The sequence below is a fragment of the Oryctolagus cuniculus genome, chromosome 5 (genome assembly GCF_964237555.1).
Source record: "Oryctolagus cuniculus chromosome 5, mOryCun1.1, whole genome shotgun sequence".
Taxonomy (NCBI): Eukaryota; Metazoa; Chordata; class Mammalia; order Lagomorpha; family Leporidae; genus Oryctolagus; species Oryctolagus cuniculus.
This window is the reverse complement of record NC_091436.1, coordinates 116,390,011-116,403,057: the sequence shown is the minus strand read 5'-3', so window position 1 is coordinate 116,403,057 and position 13,047 is coordinate 116,390,011.

Below are 13,047 nucleotides of genomic sequence, written 5' to 3'. Positions count from 1 at the left end.
GTTAGGACATTTGCCATTCTATGGGTCTGCTGTGTATCTCACTTCCCATGTTGGACCATTCTCTCCCTTTTTTATTCTATCAGCTAGTATTTGCAGACACTATTCTTGTTTATGTGTTCCCTTTGGTTCTTAGTCCTATCATTACGATCAATTGTCAACAGAAATTGATCACTGGGACTAATGAGATGGCATTGGTACATGCCACCTTGATGGGATTGAATTCGAATCCCTTGGTATGTTTCTAACTCTGCCGTTTGAGGTAAGTCAGCTTGAGCATGTCCCGAATTGCACATCTCTTCCCTCTCTTATTCCCACTCTTATATTTAACAGTGATCACTTTTCAGTTAAGTTTCAGCACTTAAGAAGAATTGTGCATTGATTACAGTACTCAACCAAAAGTATTAAGTAGAAAAAACAAAAAAAATACTAAGAGGGATAACATATTAGGTTGCTCATCAACAGTCAGGGTGAGGGCTGATCAAGTCACCGTTTCTCATAGTGTTCATTTCACTTTAACAGGTTTCCTTTTTGGTGCTCAGTTAGTTGTCACCTATCAAGGAGAACAAGTGGTATTTGTCCCTTTGGGATTGGCTTATTTCACTCAACATAATGTTTTTCAAATTCCTAACAGGGATCACTTTTCAGTTAAAATTTAAACACCTAAGAATAATTGTGTGTTAATTACAGAGTTCAACCAATGGTACTAGAACAAAAAAAATACTAAAATGGATAAAGTATTACATTGTACATCAACCGTCAGGACAAGAGCAGATCAAGTCACTGTTTCTCACAGTGTCCATTTCACTTCAACAAGTTTCCCCTTTGGTGCTCAGTTAGTTGTCGCCAATCAGGGAGAACATATGATATTTGTCCCTTTGGGACTGGCTTAATTCACTCAGCATGATGTTTTCCAAATTCCTCCATCTTGTTGCAAATGACTGGGTTTCGTTGTTTTTGACTGCTGTATAGTATTCTATAGAGTACATGTCCCATAATTTCTTTATCCAGTCTACTGTTGATGGGCATTTGGGTTGGTTCCAGGTCTTAGCTATTGTGCATTGAGCTGCAATAAACATTAATGTGCAGACTGCTTTTTTGTTTGCCAGTTTAATTTCCTTTGGGTAAATTCCAAGGAGTGCGATGGCTGGGTTGAATGGTAGGGTTATCTTCAGGTTTCTGAGGAATCTCCAGACTGACTTCCATAGTGGCTTAACCAGTTTGCATTCCCACCAACAGTGGGTTAGTGTCCCTTTTCCCCCACGTCCTCTCCAGCATCTATTGTTGGTAGATTTCTGAATGTGAGCCATTCTCACCAGGGTGAGGTGGAACCTCATTGTGGTTTTGATTTGCATTTCCCTGATTGCTCGTGATCTTGAACATTTTTTCATGTGTCTGTTGGCCATTTGGATTTCCTCTTCTGAAAAATGTCTATTGAGATCCTTGGCCCATCTCTTAAGGGGGTTGTTTGTTTTGATGTTGTGGCGTTTCTTGATTTCTTTGTAGATTCTGGTTATTAACCCTTTATCTGTTGCATAGTTTGCAAATATATTTTCCCATTCTGTCGGTTGTCTCTTCACTTTCCTGACTGTTTCTTTTGCAGTACAGAAACTTCTCAATTTGATGCAATCCCAATAGTTGATTTTGTCTTTGACTGCCTGTGCTTCTGGGGTGTTTTCCAATAAGTCATTGCCGGTACCTATATCTTGCAGGGTTTTTCCAATGCTTTCTAATAATTTGATGGTGTCAGGTCATAGATTTAGGTCTTTAATCCATGTTGAGTGGATTTTTGTGAAAGGTGAAAGGTAGGGGTCTTGCTTCATGATTCTGTACGTGGAAATCCAATTTTCCAGCACCATTTATTGAATAGACTGTCCTTACTCCAGGGATTGGTTTTGGACCCTTGATCAAATATGAGTTGGCTGTAGATGTTTGGATTGATTTCTGGTGTTTCAATTCTGTTCCATTGGTCTATCCATCTGTTTCTGTACCAGTACCATGCTGTTTTGATTACAACTGCCCTGTAGTATGTCCTGAAATCTGGTATTGTGATGCCTCCAGCTTTGTTTTTGTTGTACAAGATTGCTTTAGCTATTTGAGGTTTCCTGCATCTCCATATGAATTTCAGCATCATTTTTTCTAGATCTGGGAAGAATGTCTTTGGTACAAGATTCATTTTCGATTCTCTTTATATACAGAAGATCAGTTTAGCATACATTAAGTAAAGATTTCAACAGTTTGCTCCCACACAGAAACATAAAGTGAAAAATACTGTTTGAGTACTAGTTATAGCATTAAATCTCAATGTACAGTACACTAAGGACAAAGATCCTACATGAGGAGTAAGTGCACAGTGACTCCTGTTGTTGACTTAACAAATTAACACTCTTGTTTATGGCATCAGTAATCACCCGAGGCTCTTGTCTTGAGCTGCCAAGGCTATGGAAGTCCCCTGAGTTCACGGACTCTTTTCATATTTAGACAAGGCCATGGTCAAAGTGGAGGTTCTCTCCTCCCTTCAGAGAAAGGTACCTCCTTCTTTGATGACCCATTCTTTCCACTGGGATCTCACTCACAGAGATCTTTCATTTAGGTGTTTTTTTTTTCCCCCAGAGTGTCTTGGCTTTCCATGCCTGAAATACTCTCATGGGCTTTTCTGCTGGATCCGAATGCCTTAAGGGCTGATTCTGAGGCCAGAGTGCTATTAGGACATTTGCCATTCTTTGGGTCTGCTGTGTATCTCACTTCCCATGTTGGATCATTCTCTCCCTTTTTTTATTCTATCAGCTAGTATTTGCAGACACTATTCTTGTTTATGTGATCCCTTTGGTTCTTAGTCCTATCATTACGATCAATTGTGAACAGAAATTGATCACTGGGACTAGTGAGATGGCATTGGTACATGCCACCTTGATGGGATTGAATTCGAATCCCCTGGCATGTTTCTAACTCTGCCGTTTGAGGTAAGTCAGCTTGAGCATGTCCCGAATTGCACATCTCTTCCCTCTCTTATTCCCACTCTTATATTTAACAGCAATCACTTTTCAGTTAAGTTTCAGCACTTAAGAATAATTGTGTATAGATTACAGTACTCAACCAAAAGTATTAAGTAGAACAAACCAAAAAAATGCTAAATGGGATAACATATTAAGTTGCTCATTAACAGACAGGGTGAGGGCTGACCAAGTCACCGTTTCTCATAGTGTTCATTTCACTTTAACAGGTTTCCTTTTTGGTGCTCAGTTAGTTGTCACCTATCAAGGAGAAGAAGTGGAATTTTCCCTTTGAAAAAAAAACTTAGTTTACTCTTTTTGAACTTATAAGGATAGAAGGGCTACTGAATGCATGATGTGGTTGTTATAGGATATAAGTTTCTCTTTTTAAATCAAAATATAATCGAAGCAGTGAAACATGTAGATCCTAAATGTAGACTTATTTTTACAAATGCATGTATCCATATACCTCATACCAAGATCAAGATATTGACATATTTTCATTAACCGGAGTGTTTCCTTACATCCAAACACTTCTAGAAGCAACTACTATTCTGAGTTCACCATAGATTTGGTGGGGTTTGTTTGTGCTACATAACTTTATATACCCCGTACTCTTTTGTATCTCACTTCTTTCATTCAGTACAATAGTTTTAAGAGATTATTTATTTGAGAGGCAGAGTTACAGACAGAGAGAGGGAGAGACAGAGAGAGAGATCTTCCATTTGCTAGTTCACTCCCCAGATGGCCTCAATGGCCAGGGCTGGGGCAGGCTGAAACCAGGAGCCGGGAGCCCAGAGCTTCTTCTGAGTCTCCCATGTGGGCGCCGAGACCCAAGCATTCAGGTCATCTTCCACTGGCTTCCCAGGCCATTAGCAGAGATCTGGATCAGAACAGGAGCAACTAGGACTGGAAATGGTGCCCATATAAGATGCTGGTGCCACAGGCAGAGGCTTAACCTACTACACCACAGGCAGAGGCTTAACCTACTATGCTACAGCACCGCCCTTCAGTAGTTTTTGAGATTAATTCATATTTTTGCCTGTGCCTCTAGTTTGTCTCTTTTTATTATTGAGTTTGCATTTCACTGTATGACTATCCTATATTTTGGTGTTTTTTTTTCTTTTTCTTTTTTTTTTTTTTGCCTGATTTATGGACACATAAGCTATTTCCAGTTTGGGGTTATTATGATTAAAGGAACTATGAGCATTCTTATGCAACATCCTTTGTGGACTAATGTTTTAATTTCTTTTAGATAAGTACCAGAATTTGAATTGCTGAGTCATAGGATAGACGTGTATTTAATTCTATAGGAAAATGTCAAGCAGTTTTCTAAAGCGGTTATACCATTTTACCTTCCTGCTGTGATGAAAGTTCTGTTTGCGTCTTATCCTGGCTAACATTTGGTGTTTTTAAATCTTTTAAATATTAGTAATTCTGGTGAGTTTCCAAGGACATCTTAATGTAGTTTTAATTTGGGCCTCCCTAGCGACTGATTAATGGTCTTGAATACTTCTCCATGTGTTCATTGGACATTCATATATCTTCTTTTTGAAACATTTGTTCAAGTCTTGCCAATTGTAGAAACTGAATTGTTTTTTATGAATGCATTAAAGGAGTTTAAAAATATTAATATTCTGATTAAAAGTCCTTTTCAGATTGCTATGTTGTTTATACTTTCTCTTGGACCTTGGCTTGTTTTCAATCAGATCTTCCATCCGCTGGTTCACTCCCCAGTTGGCTGTAATGGTCAGAGCTGCGCTGATCTGAAGCCATGAGCCAGGAGCTTCTTCCGGGTTTCCCATGGGGTTGCACAGACCCAAGGGTTTGGGCCATCTTTCCCTGCTTTCCAAGGCCATAGTAGAGATCTGGATCGGAAGTGGAGTAGCTGGGACTCAAACCACATGGGATGCTGGCACTGCAGGCAGTGGCTTTACCCACTATGCCACAGCGCTGGCCTCTTCCAGAAGCTTTTGAAAATTGTTCATTCATTTATTATTTCTTTTTATCTACTTGAAAGCGACAGAGAGAGAGAGAGAGAGAGAGAGAACGAAAGAGAAATGTGAGAGATATTGATCTTCCATCCAATGGTTCACACCTCAAATGACCACAACAGCCAGGGCTGGGCCAGGTTGAAATCAGGAACCTGTAACTCTATTCACGTCTCCACATGGGTGGCAGGACCCCAAGCACTTAAGCCTCTTGGAATGCATTAGCTAGAAACTAGATCAGAAGCTGAGATGCTAGAACTGGAACTGGCACTCAGATATGGGATGCAGGCGTCCCAAGCATTGGCTTAACCTGCCATGCCACCACCTCTGCCCTTTCTAGAAACTTTTAGCTTTAGCTTTTACATTTGTGTTTATAGTGCATTCTGAATTAACTTTTGTATATGATTTGAGATAGAGGTTAAGGTCTACACCTCCCAATTTTAATGCCATATAGTGAAAAGATTTTCTTTTCTCTACTGACTTTCTTTATGAGTCTTGTTAAAAAATCATTTGAATATAGTTCTACTCTGAACTATTGAGCTTATGTTTTTCCTTTTGCTAATATGACTCTATCATGATTACTGTAGCTTCATGGTCAGGGTGGAAGTCAGGTAGTGTAATTCTTTTAATTTTATTTCTTCCTTCAAAATGGTTTTGGTTGTTGTAATTCTTTGCATTTCCAAATAACTTTTAGGTTCAGTTTATCAATATACTACCTGCAAAAAGCTGTGAAGTCTTCATAGACTTAAAAAGTAAGAATCCACAAAAGAAGTTATCTTATATAACCTGATACTAACTACAATAGTTATTTCCCTGTGGTTCTGTCTTCTTGTCCCTGCTTTATCAGGAGAGTAACTTGAAAATGATCAATTTACTCTTTGTTTTTGTTTCTGCCATCTTCAAGCCTTTGTCTATAAAACCAGCTTCCTTTACTCAGACCATCAGAACCTTTATTCTATATCACAAAGTTAGAGTTGCCTGATTCTAGAATTAAAAATAAAGTCAGTGAAGATCATTAAACAAAAAAAAAATGGGGGAAGGGGAAGAACAGAAAAGCTTATTCTCATTGGAAATATTTTAAAACTTCTATATTAAGCTTTTTTTGATTTTAACTTCCAAGACTAAAAAACTATGGGTGAACTTTAGTTTTTGCTCAAATATGAAATTTAATCCTCTCTGTGGTTTCAGGGATAAAGTAGAAGGAAGACAGTGAAGACCTCAGAGTACAGATGGGAAAGATTGTAGAAGTGAGACTGAAGCTGTTGATGGGGCTAAGCGTTTGGAGGAATGAGAGTGTGCTGTGGGCTCCACCTCTAAGTTCCTGCTTTCTCCATGATATACGTTCAAGTGACCCACAAGTAATCTTAAGGTGTGGCCATTGGCCTCATTACACCAGCACATCCACATTACACAGAAAATGTGAGAATTGTGGAAAACGTTTTACTGTCTTAATGCCCCTCTCTGACCCAGTCCGAAAGTTAGAAAAGACAGAAGTGTTGGAAGTTGGTTTAAAAATCATCAAGAAGAGACTATTTTTGAATGAACTTTTTTTTTTTTTTTTTTTTTTTTTTTTTTTTTTTTTTGGACAGACGGAGTGGATAGTGAGAGAGAGAGACAGAGAGAAAGGTCTTCCTTTTGCCGTTGGTTCACCCTCCAATGGCTGCCACGGCTGGCGCACTGCGGCCAGCGCACCGTGCTGATCCGATGGCAGGAGCCAGGTGCTTCTCCTGGTCTCCCATGGGGTGCAGGGCCCAAGCACTTGGGCCATCCTCCACTGCCTTCCCGGGCCACAGCAGAGAGCTGGCCTGGAAGAGGGGCAACGGGTACAGAATCCTGCGCCCCGACCAGGACTAGAACCTGGTGTGCCAGCGCCACAAGGCAGAGGATTAGCCTAGTGAGCCGCGGTGCCGGCCTTGAATGAACTTTGGAATCCCTCTCACTACCGGTTGCCTGCTCCCTCTCTTTAAACTTGCTATTGTTCCCTGACACATACTGCATACCTCCACGATGCTTATGGAGCACACTAGTACCATGATCACTTTTCTTTTTTTTATGATTTTTTTTTATTTTATGATCACTTTTCAAAAGGAAACAAAATCATAAAGACAATTGGGAAAAAATGTTTCTCCAACCTCAATAATTTTCTGTAATCTAACATCAGTCTTTGAAACGTGTAGATAACACAATTTTTCTACCTGAAACTCTAGCACAGTTTGGCCATTATATTTTCCATTGTGTGAAGCAGTCACTTTGCTTCTCTCTAAGTGTAGTAAAATATGTAATGCTAAACTAGTTAAGATCCAGATCAAGTGATTAAAATTTGCCTTCTGTTACCAATGCTTATCTTCATTCTCTTACTGGATTGACATGTCACTTGAAACAGCTGAGCAAATTAAAAGCATTTCCCGTATTTAATCAGTCCTTATATTAAAATAATGGCTAAATTGTCCATTATACAAAAAATACCATTGCTTCACTCTTTAAAGTTTATTTCTATCTCATACATCAGATTCAAAGTGGTGGTTCAGATCAACAGGGTGGCTCTCTTCCGTATATTCAGGGATTCAGATTCTTTATGTTTTGTCATCCTGACAGTTCCAACGTACTGTCCTCATGTGCATAGTACAAGTTGGTTGTGAACAATTCTGTGAACTAGCCCATGAGAAGAATTAGGACAGAGAAGTACACACTAATTACCTTAAAGTCCAGTTCTAAAAGGGACACACATCACTTCTAGGGCACAGTAGCCACAGGTGAGTCTGGGAAACAAGTTTAGCTGAACAACTATGTTCCACTCACAATTTTTTTTAAAGATTTATTTATTTAGGGGCTGGCACCGTGGCGCACTTGGTTAATCCTCCACCTGCGGTGCCAGCATCCCATATGGGCGCTGGGTTCTAGTCCCGGTTGCTCCTCTTCCAGTCCAGCTCTCTGCTGTGGCCCGGGAGGGCAGTGGAGGATGGCCCAAATGCTTGGGCCCTGCACCCGCATGGGAGACCAGGAGAAGCACCTGGCTCCTGGCTTTGGATTGGCATAGCTCCGGCCGGGGTGGCCATTTGGGGGGTGAACCAATGAAGGAAGACCTTTCTCTCTGTCTCTCTTTCTCACTAACTCTGTCTGTCAAATAAATATATATTAAAAAAAGATTTATTTATTTATTTTTATTTGAAAGTCAGAGTTACACAGAAAGAGAGAGAGAGAGAGGTCAGTCTTTCATTCTCTGGTTCACTCCTGTTACATGACAGTGCTGGACCCCAGTCACAATTGATCACAATGAAAGAGGAGGAGAATGAAGGTGAGTAGATAATTATCAGACTGTACTGTATTATCTAAGCTCTTTGAAAGTTCAGCAGAGATTTTTAAAGGGAAATTTAGAATCTGCTTGAAATTTGAATTTGCATTAATCCTAAATATGAATAATGCGATGTTTTATATATATATATATATATATATATATATATATATGTCTTTCCCATGTAGCTTATACAAAATGCAGGCATATGTTATCTAAGCAAAAATAGATCTTTAAAAAGAATTTTAAAATACAAACTTCAGAACAAGAACAATATTTGCAGTATATATTAAGAACAACAAATGAGAGAAAAGAAAAAAGAAAAGAGAAGACTTCCAGATTGTTCACAGATTATATTAGATTATATCATAGCAGTCTTCAATAACATTGGTATGCCATAGTATCAATTAAGGCCTCCTCAAATTCACCTTAGTGAATATATGTCAAGAATCCAAAAGCCCACTTAATGTTTGAAACTTATATCTTTGTTCTTATACAAAAATTTTGAAGTCTGTGCATATTTACTTATGTAATTCTTTCCTTAAGTTATCTCTTGAAGTTCAAATCTCATATCATAAATGGTTTCTTATCAGGGCTTGGTTGAAGCCAGAGATTATTAAAATGTATTTTATTTGAACCTAAGTATACTTTCTTGTTTAGCATAACTCTGCATACAAGTGGGTATATATGCTTTCCTTATAATGTAATACTAATTTAGGAATAGTAAATAAGTCAAGATTATGTATATGAATAGTTTGAAGATACACTTTTAGAAAGAGAGCAAAGTGAAAGGGGAGGGTTGCGGGTGGGAGGGAAGTTATGGGGGGCGAAGCCATTGTAATCCATAAGCTGTACTTTGGAAATTCATATTCATTAAATAAAAGTTAAAAGAAAAGAAAGAGAGCAAAGTGGGGAAATGAATAATTAGCCCTTAATTCTAGGATTCATTAATAGCAGCCATTCAATATAGCATCTTTGAAGAACTTTCTCTGCAAATAACCAGGTTCTGCCATTGATCTCATTCTTGATACTTTTTACAATTTTTAACTTTTTTTAATTGGAGGGGGGAAGAGAAAAACTCTGACCCTGCTGGTTCATTCCCCAAATACCCACAGTGACTGGAGCTAGCCTGGGACTGCAGCCAAAAGCCAGGAACACAACTCGGGTCTCCCACATGGGCGATAGGAACACAATCATTGGAGCCAACACTGCTGTCATCCAGGCTGTGCTTTGGCAGGTGACTGGCATCAGGAACTAGAACTGGGAATTGATGCCAGGCACTGTGGTGTTGGACACAGCCTTCTTAACCACTAGGCTGAACAAAATGCTCTTCTTGATACATCTTATCTCGAAAGACATCTCCTTGTCAAACTTTCTCCAGGCAATCCAGACAGACAAATCACACTCTGAATTCCTCTACCCTCTAGTACACATCCGTTTGGGTACAAATAAACTCAAGTTAATATGAATGCCAAGGAGAACATATAATGGGGAAGAAGGAAGTTTCAAAATGAAGATAAAAGACAACTGATGTCTCCTATCCTCAGTCTTTACATTTCCCTGGGCAAACTAAATTATGCCCATGGTTTTAACACCATTCAATGTTGGCAACTCCCATCTCTCAGACCAGCTCCCTCTGATACCTCAGGCTCAACATATCTACAACAGAGTTCACCATTTTGCACCCCACAAATCCCCTGAGAAGTGCACCTCTTCCTGTATTTCAGTCTCCCTAGTCACCAAAGATATCATTGATCCAACATTGGCCTCTTCCTTTGCTCCAAGAATAAGTCTGTTGAGTTGATCTCTAACATTTCTCCTTGTCTTCTTTTATGTTTCCTCTGCATTAATTCAAGATTTTATAATATAGTAGCAATACTTTGACCACTGGCATGCATGCTTGGCTCTAACACTTTCCATTTTGTTCATCCATTCAAAACAAGCCTATTTGATGCTTGCTGGGTACCAAGAAGTACAGCAGGCACTAGAGATATCAGGAGCACAAGCATATAGCCCTGGGCTTCAGAGGGCTTGCAGTTTAATGCAGTTAAACATACAAATAAATTATTGGAAAATAATTTGATAATTATAGTGATTGAAGTATCCCAGAATATTATGGCAGCATTGAAAAGGGCACAGAAACCAACTTGGGTAGGGTGTGTGTGTGTGTGTGTGTGTGTGATCAGGGAAGACTTCCTGTAAAATGATGACTTGGCTGGCATTTGAAGGAGGCACATGTGGGTGAAGTCTGAAGATTGATAAGAGGTCAGATGACATTTCAGGCTGAGGAACAATCTGAGAGTTGAGACTGCATATGTAGGCAAAGGCCTGATCATAGAGGGCTGTCATGTACCTAGCCAAGGAGTTTAAACTAAATCTAGAAACTGAAGGGATAGAGGAATATGGATACATTATCACTTTAGGTGCATTATTTTGATAACAACATGGGCAATGGATTTGTGGAGATATTTACTGTAGTAGAAAACTTAAACTAAGACAGAGATAGACATGGAGTCGGGAAACACATAGGCAATAAAGCTATCAGGACCTGGCAATTGACTTGTTGTCCAGTTTGAGGAAGAGAGCTGAAAGAGGGTTTGTAAATTTGGTGTGTGGAGATGCTATCTTAGAACTGGAGAATACAAGAAGAGGAGTAGATTTGGTTGAGAAAATGATAAAGCCATGTTTGGATGAACATCAAATGGTACTAAGATGCTCAGCAGGCAGCTGGATATAAATATCGGGAAAAGAAAGACCTGATCCCAGGTGTCCCTGCCAGTTTCCATCAGTTTCTTGCATCTGCTTGTCCCTCTAAGGTGCCCAGGGTTGAGTTAAGTATAGTCTTTAGCACATAGATGCACAGTGAAGGAGATACCAATCTCCTGCAAGCCCTTGTATGGGGTCAAAGCCTGGCACCATAATTCTTGTTCCTCAGTCTATTCTTACAAGAATAGGAGATCTGTTGGCTAATTAAGAGAGAGTTTCCATGATCCTGGTAGCTCTGATCCTAGCAAGAGTGAGTTAGTAATTTCAAAACCTCTTTTTACATAACAAACCTATTTTTTTTTTTTTTGACAGGCAGAGTGGACAGTGAGAGAGAGAGACAGAGAGAAAGGTCTTCCTTTGCCGTTGGTTCACCCTCCAATGGCCGCCACGGCTGGTGCGCTGTGGCCGGCGCACCACGCTGATCCGAAGGCAGGAGCCAGGTGCTTCTCCTGGTCTCCCATGCAGGTGCAGGGCCCAAGGACTTGGGCCATCCTCCATTGCACTCCCGGGCCACAGCAGAGAGCTGGCCTGGAAGAGGGGCAACCGGGACAGAATCCGGCGCCCCAACCAGGACTAGAACCCGGTGTGCCGGCACCGCAAGGCGGAGGATTAGCCTGTTGAACCGCGGCCCCGGCCTAACAAACCTATTTCTAATGCTTTTTCCCCTGCTGACATGTTTTTTCTAATTTATCCTGCCTCTTTGGAGGATGAGTGGAGTGGCAGTAAAATGAAGACAATTTTCCCTTTGATTGAAGGAGCTTGAGAGGATAGAGAGAGATGTAGGGGAGTCAGTTCAAAGGTCATAGATTCTCAATCTGTTATTTAAAAAGATTTGTTTATTTATTTGAAAAAGTGTCAGAGAGAGGGAGACACACACACACACACACACATAGATATCTTTCATCCATTGGTTCACTCCTAAAATGTCTGCAATAGCTGGGGCTGTGCCAGACCAAAGCCAGGAGCCAGGAGCCAGGAACTCAATATGGGTCTCCCAAGAGGCCAGCTCCCAAAGTCTTATTTAAGTCTTTTTTAAATAAAGTTCAAGCATATCTAAAGGGACAGAACTTAGTGTAGTGATGAGCTCTTCCTCATCATCTAGACTCACTAATTGTCAGATAATGAGAGACCTTATTTCTTGTAAAACCTCTCTATTCACTCCTAATTTGGATGATTTTATAGAAAATTTGAAGAATTGAATCATCTTAGCCTTGATTGCTGTAATATGCACCTTTAAAAAATTCTTCTCAGTACAATATCTTTACCATACCTAAAAGAACAAATAAAATTCCTAATCCTGGGGCTGGCACTATGGCGCTGTGGGTTAAGCTGTCATCTGCAGTGCCAGCATCCCATATGGGTGTCGGTTCCAGTCTTGCCTGTTCCACTTCCATCCAGCTCCCTGCTAATGTGCCTGGGATAGAAGTAGAAGATGACCCAAGTCATTGGGCCCCTGCACCCACGTGGGAGACCTGAAAGAAGCTCCTGGCTCTTGGCTTCAGCCTGGCCCAGACCTGACTGTTGTAGCCATTTGGGGAGTGAACCAGCAGAGGGAAGATATCTTTCTCTCATTCTAATTTGTAAATAAATCTTTAAAAAATAAAATTCCCAATTCCATTAAATATTCAATGAGTTGTCAAGTTTAAGAGGCTGAGGCATGAGCAGAGAGAGAGAGAGACAGGCAGGCAGGCAGAGTTCCTTCACTATTTTATTCCCAATATGCCCACAATGGCCAGGACAGGGCCTAACCAGGAATACAAATATTTCCTGTGGGTGGCAGGAATCCAATCACTTAAGCTGCCACAACTTCTTTCCAGGCTCTACATTATCAGGAAACTTGACTCAGGAACTGGAGATGGGTGTCCAGCCCAGGCACTCTAGTATGTAATGTGGGCATATTAATTGCTGGACTAAACATTCACCCCAAATCTTATCTTTTCATTCCATTTTTCATGAGTTCTTTGAAAGGCTCATATACTTGCAGATAAAGTAAATTGATGATAACATT